Raw genomic sequence first — 10,484 nt, 5'->3', positions numbered from 1 at the left:
GGGACGGGAAGGGGATGGAGAGGGCTTTCCCGAACTCTGCCTAATCCCCCTGGCGGAGAGCGCGACAGGTGGGACCCCAGGAAGTCCGCTCGGCGGGGCGACCCCGGCCACCCCCGAGGACAGGGCTTTCCCCGTCCGGGCGCCACGCCCGCGCCGAACCTCCGGCCACCCCCAAACCGCGACCTGGCCTTCCACAGGGTAAATTACAGGAGCGGCGCCTGGCGGCGCGCTGAGCATGCGCGGGCGGCGGCGCGCATGCCCAGTGTCCCCGAGAGGCGGAAACTCCGGACTGAGACTGGGCCCGGCGGCGCTGCCGAGGGAGGGCGCGCGCTTCAGCCGGCTGCCGCGCACGCGCGCGGGCCCGCGCCGACTCAGCACGGCCCCGAGGGCGCGAGCCCGCCGCCGCCGCCGCCGGGCCGGGACCGCTGTGCGCCCGCGGCGTGAGGCGTGGGAGGGAGCGCGGCTGCCGTCGCCCGGCGCCGCCCGGTCGTCGTCTGCTTTCGCCTGTCGGCGCCGAGGCGCGGTCCGAGTGAGTGCGGGGCGCGGGCCGGGGGCTGGGCGGGTTCCTTCTGTGCCGCGGTCGTGGGCAGGGCCGCGGCCCTGAGGGCGGAGGGGCAGAGCAGGGCCGCCCAGTCAGTCCCAGGGCGGATGCGGCGCAGACCGGCCCCTCCCGCGCCCCCGGCCCGCCGGCCGCGGTTCCTGGAGGCGGGGAGGCCGGGGGCCGTGAGGAGGTTGGGGGCGTCCGCGGAGGCCGAGAGGCTCCGAGAGGCTCAGGGGCTTGAGGAGGTCAGGGGCGCGCTGGGTGGTCGGGAGGCTTGGGGAAGACAGGGAAGCTGAGGGACGTGGGGAGGCCGGGGGCTGGAGGAGGTCTGGGGTTCCGGGGGCGCGCGGGGAGGCCGAGGGGTTCGAGGAAGACGGAAAGGCTGGGGGACGTGGGGAGTCCGGGGACGTGAGGAGGATGGTGGGGGAGGCTTTGGAAAGGCCGGGCGCGCGGAGAGGCCGAGGGCCCTGAGGAAGACGAGGAGGCCGGGGCTCGGGGGGCTGCAGGGCGGACAGAGGCGCGGGCACCGGAGAGGCCGGGGCGCGGGAAGGACGCGCCGTCTCCGCCGGAGCGGACCGAATGCCTGAAAAACAAAAGGGGAGACGCAGGAGGAGGAAGAGGAAAATCGCGGGGACGCCGGCCGTAGCCGGCCGGACGCGAAAGGGAGGCTCGGGGCTGCCCGACCTCCCTCCCCGGGCGCCGCCCCGCGGGTAGCCAAGGGTGGGCTCCGGGCGGCCTGCCGGTGGCCGAGCAGCGAGCCCGCCGCGTCCACGAACGCAAACCCTCAAGTTTGATGGAGCCCCGTGGGTTTCTTCGCGGGAGCCCTCACTAGAGTCATTGTGCTTCCCAAGTTTCCTCCTCTTCTCCGCCCCCAGCCCCCGACTCTGCCGCGGTGGCTTAGGCGCAACTGTTGGCCGTATTTCTCTCTGGGTTCCTTGGGTAGCGGCACCATGTTCTTTCTTAGAAGAAGGTGTTTGTGTGTAATTGGTTTCATTTAATTGCAGGATTTTGTAGCTAAATTCAGTGAGGGTAAAGTTTTTTTTTTTTTTTTTTTTTTTTTTTCGGAGTCATTTCAACAGTGTCTCATTCTTGCATAGTTAGTCTGCAGCTGGGTTTTTGGCAGTGAGACTAAGATAATAGTAATATTGTGGTAATTATGGGAACTGGTTGAAATACATTCAAGCTGAGGCTGAAGGCAGTGCAAGAGTTTGGGGGTTTGTATTTAAGACTTAACCATCGCTGGGATTTTTACTTAGAATGTAAACGTTTTCATGGCTGGAAAAACAGACCAGTACTATTTGAAATGAAATACCAGAGCCTCAACCTTAATATTTTATTTGAGAAATGGGTCATGAAAATCATGTCTTCGAGAGTTGAGCACTCTGATTGTCCCGTATTTGAAAACTTCTGATCAGTGGTATGCGGGTACACGGATGAAGCAGTTAAAACACACATAAAAATAAATTAGCATTAAACGTATTTTTGTTGGGGTACAATATTTTCATCCAGTTGTACTATTCAGTTAATTGGAAAACTCCTATGATATTCAAACAAGGAACATTTTAAGGATGTTGGCGTCCCAATATCGTTGTGTTTTATGTTTGTGGTTGTCCTTGGAGGGGAAAAACAGGCTGAACCAACCATCTACCATCACTTTGAACCTTCTTGTTTATTAAACTCTGTAGAAACATCAAGATTAATATTACAACGTTTTCCTCTAAATAATTTCATGTCACTATCAAATAATCTAGTTTACTAATGAACACAGGCAAAGATTATTTAAAACACATGTTTCCTTTTGAGGGAGCCCACAGTCACCTAAGACTTCAGCGTAGACGCTGGTTAGGAGGACCTATACTTTACATCATTCAGTCGTGATGCATTAAGAAGCAAGTCATTGGGTAAATAAAGACATGGAAATCAAAACTCCGTTTTTACAGTTTGGAGCATAAAGCCATGGAAATCAAAACTCCATTTTTACGGTTTGGAGCAAAGAATACTGGGGCAAACTCTGAGAGGAGATGGGACTTAAGCCTTATTTGAGGCTGGAAGCCCACTGAAAGTGAATAATGTTAGATTAGGAATGAAGTTCCATGAATCCAGCAGTGAAATTGTGAGGAGGCAATGAGGATCATTAAAACGTTTTATACTAAAATGTTTTCTGAAAAGCACCATGCCTCTTGTTGGAAATTATGTAACTTAATCCCTCAGTCCTCAAAACCATGTTCTCTAGCTAGTCAGATAACTGTTCTTTCTAGGAAGTTGGAGAAATTGTTTAAGAAAATCCTAATGTTAAAGCTAGCCTCCTTAAAAAAAATGACTGAGTCCTGCAGAAAAAATTATTTATATTGTACTCTATAATATAAAAAATAATTTTGAAAACTGTCCTTTCTTGAATGTTCATTTGAGTTAGGTAGGATCTTAGTTCATATCTCTAAAGGTTATGGAAACCTTTTTCCTCCTTTATTTATTTTTAGAAAATAATTAAAATTATCTTACGAGTTAGAAAAGATGCATTTGAAAGTGTTAAGACAATATAAAATTTCAGTTTTGAAATTTAATATTTTCAGGTTAGGCATTCTGAACTGATGTAGATTCAGACTTGGATCAAGTCTTGTTTTAAATTTCAGTAACATTAAAAGTTCTGTTTTTTATCATATTTGAAGTGAATTTTTCTTTTTTGCTAGTGAAAAAAAATCTGAGAAAAGTTTAGTTCCTGTAGTATAGGCATACCTTGGTTTGTTTCTAGACCACTGCAATAAAGTGAGTCGCACTAGTTGTTTGGTTTCCCAGTGCATATAAAAGTTACGTTTACACTGTACTGTAGTGTATTAAGTGTGCAGTAACATGTCTAAAAAAGCAATGTGCATTTATTTTTTTGAGACAAGGCCTTGTTCTGTTACCCATGCCGGAGTGCAGTGGTGTAATCATAGCTCACTGCAACCTGGACTTCAAGTAATCCTCCCACCTCAGCCTCCTGAGTAGCTGGGACTATAGGTGCATGCCACTACTCCTGGCTAATTTTCACGTTCGTTTTTGTAGAGATGGGGTCTCCCTATGTTGCACAAGTTGGTCTCTAACTCCTGGGCTCAAGTGATCCTCCCACCCTGGCTTCCCAAAGTGCTGGGATTACAGGTGTGGGTAACTGTGCCTAGTTAATGTACATGACCTAGCTAAAGACTGTCAATCATCTGAGCTTTCAGCAAGTCATAATCTTTTTGCTGGTGGATGGTCTTACCTCAATGGTGATGGCTGCTGACAAGTGAGGGTGGTGGTTGCTGAAGGCTGAGATGTCTGCCAATTTCTTAAAATAAGACAATTAGATTTGTTGCATCAGTTGACTCTTCTTTTCATTAAAGATTTCTCAGGAGTATGTGATGCTATTTGAAAGCATTTTATCCACATAGAACTTCTTTCAAAATTGGAGGCAATCTTCCCAGACGTAGCCATTGCTTTATCAATAAGTGTATGCAGTATTCTAAATCGTTTGTTGTCATTTCAACAATGTTCACAGCATCTTCACCAGGGTAGATACAATTTCAGGAAACCACTTTCTTTGCTCATTCCTAAAAAGGAACTCCTTATCCGTTCAAGTTTTATCATGAGATTGCAGCAATTCAGTCATCCTCAGGTTCTACTTCTGATTCTAATTCTCTTGCTATTTCTACTCTATCTGCATTACTTTCTCTACTGAAGTTCTGAACCCCTCAGAGTTATTAATGGAAGCAAGTTCTTCCAAACTGCTGTTTATAATCCCATTTTGACCTTCCATGAATCACAAATGTTAACGGCATCTAGAATGGTGAATCCTTTCCAGAATGTTTTTGATGTACTTTGCCCAAATCCATCAGAGGAATCACTATCTATGGCAGCTATACCCTTATGAGGTATATTTCTTGAAGACTTAAAGGTTAAAATGACTCCTTAATCCATTGGCTGCAGAATGGATGTGGTGTTAATAAGCATGAAAAACTCATTCATCTCCTTGTACATCTCTCTCAGAGCTCTTGGGCAACAGGTACTTTGCCAGTGAACAGTAGTATTTTGATAGGAATCTTTTTCTGAGCAGTAGATCTCAACAGTGGGTTTACAGTATTCAGTAAACCTTGCTGTAAACAGATGTGCTGTCATCCAGGCTTTGTTATTCCATTTGTAGAGCACAGGCAGAGTAGAATTAGCATCCTTCCTGAGGACCCTGGGATTTTCAGAATGGGAAATGAGCATTGGCTTCAACTTGAAATCACCAGCTGCTTTAGCCCCTAACGAGAGTCAGCCTGTCCTTTGAAGCTTTAAAGCCAGGCGTTGGCTTCGTCTCTCTGGCTATGAAAGTACTAGATGGCATCTTCCAATAGAAGGTGGTTTCTTCATTTAAAATATGGTGTTTAGTGTAGCCCCCTTCATCACTGATCTTAGCTAGATCTTCTAGATAACTTGCTGCAGCTTCTCCACCAGCACTTACTGCTTCATTTTGCACTTTTATGCTATGGAGATGGCTTTTTTCCTTTAACCTCATGAACCAAGCTCTGCTAGCTTCCAGATTTTCTTCTGTAGCTTCCTTCAATTTACAGAATTGAAGAGGGACTTTCTGTGAATAGGCTTTGGCTCAAGGGAATGTTATGGCTGGCTTAATCTTCTACCTGGACCACTAAAACTTTCTCCATATCAACAATACAGCTCTTTTCTTTCTTTTTTTTTTTTTTCCTTGAGACATACTCTGTCACCCAGGCTGGAGTGCAGTGGCACCATCTTGGCTCACTGCAGCCTCTGCCTCATGGGTGGATGTGATTCTCGGGTTTTGGCCTCCTGAGTAGCTGGGATTACAGGTGTGCACCACCATGCCCAGCTAATTTTTGTATTTTTGTTAGAGACAGGGTTTCACCATGTTGGCCAGGCTGTTGTCAAACTCCTGACCTCAAGTGATCTGCCCGCATCAGCCTCCCAAAGTGCTGGGGTTACAGGTGTTAGCCACTGCGCTTGGCGAAGGCTGTTTGACTTTCTTATCATTTGTATGTTCACTGAAGTGGCACTTTTAATTTTCTTCAATAACTTTTCCTTTGCATTCACAACTTGGCTATTTGGCACAAGAGGCCTCGCTTTTGGCCTATCTTGTTTTGTTTTGTTTTATTTTATTTTACTTTATTTTAAGACAGAGTCTCGCTTTGTCCCCCAGGCTGAAGTGCAGTGGTGCGATCTCAGCTCACTGAAACCCCTGCCTCCTGGGTTCAAGTGATTGTCCTGCCTCAGTCTCCCGAGAATCTGGGATTATAGGCATGTGCCACCACGCCTGGCTAATTTTGTATTTTTAGTAGAGACAGGGTTTCTCCATGTTGGTCAGGCTGGTCTCGAATTCCTGAACTCAGGTGATCCGCCTGCCTCGGCCTATTATAGAGTTATTCATTGGTCTAATTGCAGTATTCTTGTATCTCAGGAAATAGTAGGCCCCTGGAGAGGGAAGAGAGCAAAAGAGGCCCAGTCAGTGGAACAGCTGGAATGCGCATATTTATAGAGTAAATTTGCATCTTGTAGGTACAGGTTGTGGTTCCCCAAAAACAACTATAGTAGTAACATTGAAGACCTCTGATCATAGGCCAGGTGCAGTGGCTCACATCTATAATCCCAATGTTTTGGGAGGCAAACGAGGGAGGATTGCTTGAGGCCAGGAGTTCAAGACCAGCCTGTAAAAGTAAAAAGAAGCCAGGCATGGTGGCTCACACCTGTAATCTCAGCACTTTGGGAGGCCAAGGCAGGTGAAGCATGAGGTCAGGAGATTGAGACCATCTGGCTGATAGAGTGGAATCCTGTCTTTACTAAAAATAGAAAAATTAGCCAGCCGTGGTGGCACACACCTGTAGTTCCAGCTACTCGGGAGGCTGAGGCAGGAGGATTGCTTGAACCCAGGAGGTGGAGGTTGCAGTGAGCTGAGATCATGTCACCACACTCCAGCCTGGGCAACAGAGTGATACTTTAACTCAAAAAAAAAAAAAAAAAAAAATATATATATATATATAGTAATAAAGAGAGATCACTGTTCACAGATCACTATAACAGATGTAATAATAATGAGAGTTTGAAATATTGTGAGAATTACCAAAATATAGCACAGAGACACAAAGTGAGCACATGCTGTTGAATAAATGGCACTGATAGACTTGATCGATGCAGGGTTGCTGCAAATCTTTAATTTGTAGAAAATGCAGTATCTGTGAAGCACAATAAAGTGAATCACAATATAAAAAGATGACTGTGTTTTACCTTAAAGCTCCAGTTTTTTAAGAATATATTTTCAGTTAGGGCATCGTAATGTGCGCCTGTAATCCCAGCTACTGGTGAGGCTGAGGTGGAAGGATTGCTTGAGCCCAGGAGTTCTAGGTTGTGGTGCACTATGCTGATTGTGTATCTGCACTAAGTTCATATCAATATGGTGATCTCCTGGGAGCCAGGTACCACCAGCTTGCCTAAGGAGGGGTGAACTGGTCCAGTTTGGAAATGGAGTAGGTAAAAACTTTGTGCTCATCAGTTGTGGGGGTAGTGCCTGTGAGTAGCCACTACAATCCAACCTAGGCAGCATAGCGACACTGTCTCAAGAGAAGATAACTTATTCTCACTACTGTTTTACCTTACTAAAATTTCTTTTTTTTTTTTTTTTTTTGAGACGGAGTTTTGCTCTTGTTACCCAGGCTGGAGTGCAATGGCGGGATCTCGGCTCACCGCAACCTCCGCCTCCTGGGTTCAGGCAATTCTCCTGCCTCAGCCTCCTGAGTAGCTGGGATTACAGGCACGCGCCACCACGCCCAGCTGAATTTTTGTATTTTTAGTAGAGACGGGGTTTCACCATGTTGACCAGGATGGTCTCGATCTCTTGACCTCGTGATCCACCCGCCTCGGCCTCCCAAAGTGCTGGAATTACAGGCTTGAGCCACCGCGCCCGGCTAAAATTTCTTAAATAATTAGCAATAAATTGCTGTGAGGGTCTTTGAGAATTTTTACTGATGCCTGTATAAATTATTTAAAATAAAAAAATTGAAAATGTGGGCAAAGTTAAGTGACCTTATTGGAATCAGTGTAATATATCCCAGGATGTTTATGAGTACGTCTAAGCATCTGATTGTGAAGTTGCTTATCAGTCCTGAGACTGGAATGGAAAGTGTTAAAGGGCAGTTTCAGCTGGTCTTTGGGTGTACCTATGGCTCACTAATGTCACCAGACTATATTGAGAAGTTATTACCTCTCTTCTGTAAATTGTGTTTAGTAGTGAATTTTTTGAACCTTCTCTTGCTTTTTCTGTCTGAATATTTTGGCAAAAGTTTATTTCCTGGCCGGGCGCGGTGGCTCACGCCTGTAATCCCAGCACTTTGGGAGGCCGAGGCGGGTGGATCACAAGGTCAAGAGATCGAGACCATCCTGGTCAACATGGTGAAACCCCATCTCTACTAAAAATACAAAAAATTAGCTGGGCATGGTGGTGCGTGCCTGTAATCCCAGCTACTCGGGAGGCTGAGGCAGGAGAATTGCCTGAACCCAGGAGGCGGAGGTTGCGGTGAGCCGAGATCGCGCCATTGCACTCCAGCCTGGGTAACAAGAGCGAAACTCTGTCTCAAAAAAAAAAAAAAAGTTTATTTCCTTCATTTCATACTGCCAAAGGCAGCATAGTGGAAGAGAGAGTTTCTGGTATTAATAGGAATTGTGCCAAATCTTATTCGGAACTGCTTAAATGTGTTTCCGATTATGTAGGAACCCCTTCTGCTCCTATCTGTAACAATTAGTATTAGTTTTTTTTTAAACTGGGTTCTATGATGGCAGTAAAATTCAGTTAAGGATATATGGTTCAACTTTCAGTTTAAACAGACTTTCTAGTAAATGCTGTTAATTATAGCATGATTTGCATAAATACTCTAATGAAATGGTTTATAGATAAATGTAGGAAATAGACATTTTTGCCTTAGTGGCACTGTCTCCCTCCTTAGCAGTTGGAAGCCTCAGAAAAACACTAGTAGCTTCACTACAAAGTTTACATGTTTTTAAGGAAGGACATGAAAGAATTTCCTTACAATCTTTAATTAAATTATATTTAATCAAAATCCTACCTAAATCTTACTGATACACGTTTTCTTTACTATAAATTCATTTTTTTCAGAAACAGGTAAGTGACAAACATATTCATTTGGGTGAGGCACAGTAGCTTACACCTGTAATTCCAGCATTTTGGGAAGCTGAGGTGGGCAGATCGCTTGAGCCCAGGAGTTTGAGACCAGCTTCGGCAACGAAGTAAAACTTGGTCTCTGTAAGATATGCAAAAATTAGAGGAGCATGGTGGTGTGTGCCTGTAGTTCCAGCCTCTTGGGAAGCTGAGGTGGGAGGATCACTTGAGCCTGGGAGGTTGAGGCTACAGTGAGCTGAGATTGCACCATTGCACTCCAGCCTGGGCAACATAGACTGTGTCTCAAAAACAAAACAAAACAAAACAAAAAAAAATAAGTCATATTTGTGGGTTGCCTAGGGTCTCTTTTTTGCCCTCATTAAAATTCCTGCATTTTGGGTTTAGATTCTGCTGTGAACTGTAGGTGCTTGTTGTGTCTATGTCTCTCTTGAGCAAAACACTATACGTTTGTCTTTGCTGGTCTGATGAAAGAGCTTAACAGTTTTAGGTGTTAGATATTTTGTAGTGAAATGTGTGTTGTCTTGTGAGAATGTAAGCTCCATGAGGGCATAAACTTTGCTTTTGACATTATTGAGTCACCAGTGTCTTACACAGTAATATTTATTGAATGAGTAAATGAAAGAACCTAGGTACTTGGATCAGTCAAGTGTTTACTGTTTTGTTTGCTCTGGTAAAGAACCTCACTTAAAAATCACATAGTCAGGCAGGGTGGTACATGCCTGTAATTCCAGCACTTTGGGAGGCAGAGGCCAGCCGATCACCTGAGCTCAGACTCACATAGGACGTGATACCAGGGGAAGAACTGGGCTTATCTTTTTCACCTTTGTCTACTGTATTATCACACTTGGGCTAGGAAAAAAATGCTGGTCTGCTCTTTGATAATTTTAAAACTTTTTTTCTAGAAATCGATCTTGTAGGAATTGATCTTGTGTTCATTAGGACTCATCCTGAGTTCTGAAGACATAGAAAATTTCTTGAGGTGACGCAAAATGATGGGAGTTTTGATTACTGGTCCAGAAACTCTAATGTATCTTTTGCTAATCAATGGGATTAATTGGATGCTTTACAGAGGTTTAACTTTATGCCCCTAAACCATTTAAAAGAACAACCATCTTCCTAATATTGTAGTGTGAATTATGCACTGTGCCACTCATCCTTGACCTTGTTCAGAGTCTTTTACTGCTGTGCTGCTGCTCAGATAAAACATTTTGACAGTGACAGTTCAAAATACATTCACTCAGGTAATGGAAGGAAGTCAACATGTGGGTACAGAATCTCGCTCTAAGATTTTGCAGTTTGCTTCTCAATGAGTTCCTCCATAGTATTGTTATAGTGTGTGGGGGTAACTCATTCATACCTTTCACACACACATTCCAGTAAGCTCCAGGGGGTTTCAGTGGTTTTCAGAGTAGTGAGGGAATTGCAGCATCACCATCATCTAGAAACTTGTTAGAAATGCAAGTGCTGGGGCCCCACCTCTGGCCTTTTGAATCAAACACTGAGGGTGGTGCTCAGCAAGCTTTTTAATTTTGTTTTGTTTTTGAGACGGAGTCTCATTCTGTCGCCCAGGCTGGAGTGCAGTGGCGGGATCTTGGCTCACTGCAACGTCTACCTCATGGGTTCAAGCAGTTCTGCCTCTGCCTCCTCAGTAGCTGGGACTACAGGGGTGTGCCACCACACCCAGCTAATTTTTTTTTTTTTTTTTTTGAGATGAAGTTTTGCTCTGTCGCTGAGGCTGGAGTGCAGTAGCACAATCTCAGCTCACTGCAACCACCACCTCTTGGG

The 10,484-nt window shown here is 45.4% G+C and overlaps 1 protein-coding gene across 38 annotated transcripts in view; it reads left to right on the top strand.

The window, feature by feature from the left end:
* The first annotated feature begins 280 nt into the window (after positions 1-280).
* PTK2 (protein tyrosine kinase 2) overlaps positions 281-10,484 on the top strand; it is a 344,711-nt gene continuing 334,507 nt past the window's right edge. For 14 of the 38 annotated variants that reach the window (XM_032246884.1, XM_032246894.1, XM_032246876.1 and 11 more), the window contains exon 1: positions 390-529. The gene's annotated coding sequence lies outside the window, so the exon portion shown is untranslated. Of the gene's footprint in view, positions 530-669; positions 787-10,484 lie in introns of those variants that run through there. The other 24 variants (XM_032247066.1, XM_032247048.1, XM_032246991.1 and 21 more) reach the window with 4 other exon arrangements.

This window comes from Sapajus apella, unplaced genomic scaffold (genome assembly GCF_009761245.1).
Source record: "Sapajus apella isolate SASKATOON/1434 unplaced genomic scaffold, GSC_monkey_1.0 scaffold3, whole genome shotgun sequence".
Taxonomy (NCBI): Eukaryota; Metazoa; Chordata; class Mammalia; order Primates; family Cebidae; genus Sapajus; species Sapajus apella.
This window is presented reverse-complemented; position numbering and strand designations above follow the sequence as displayed.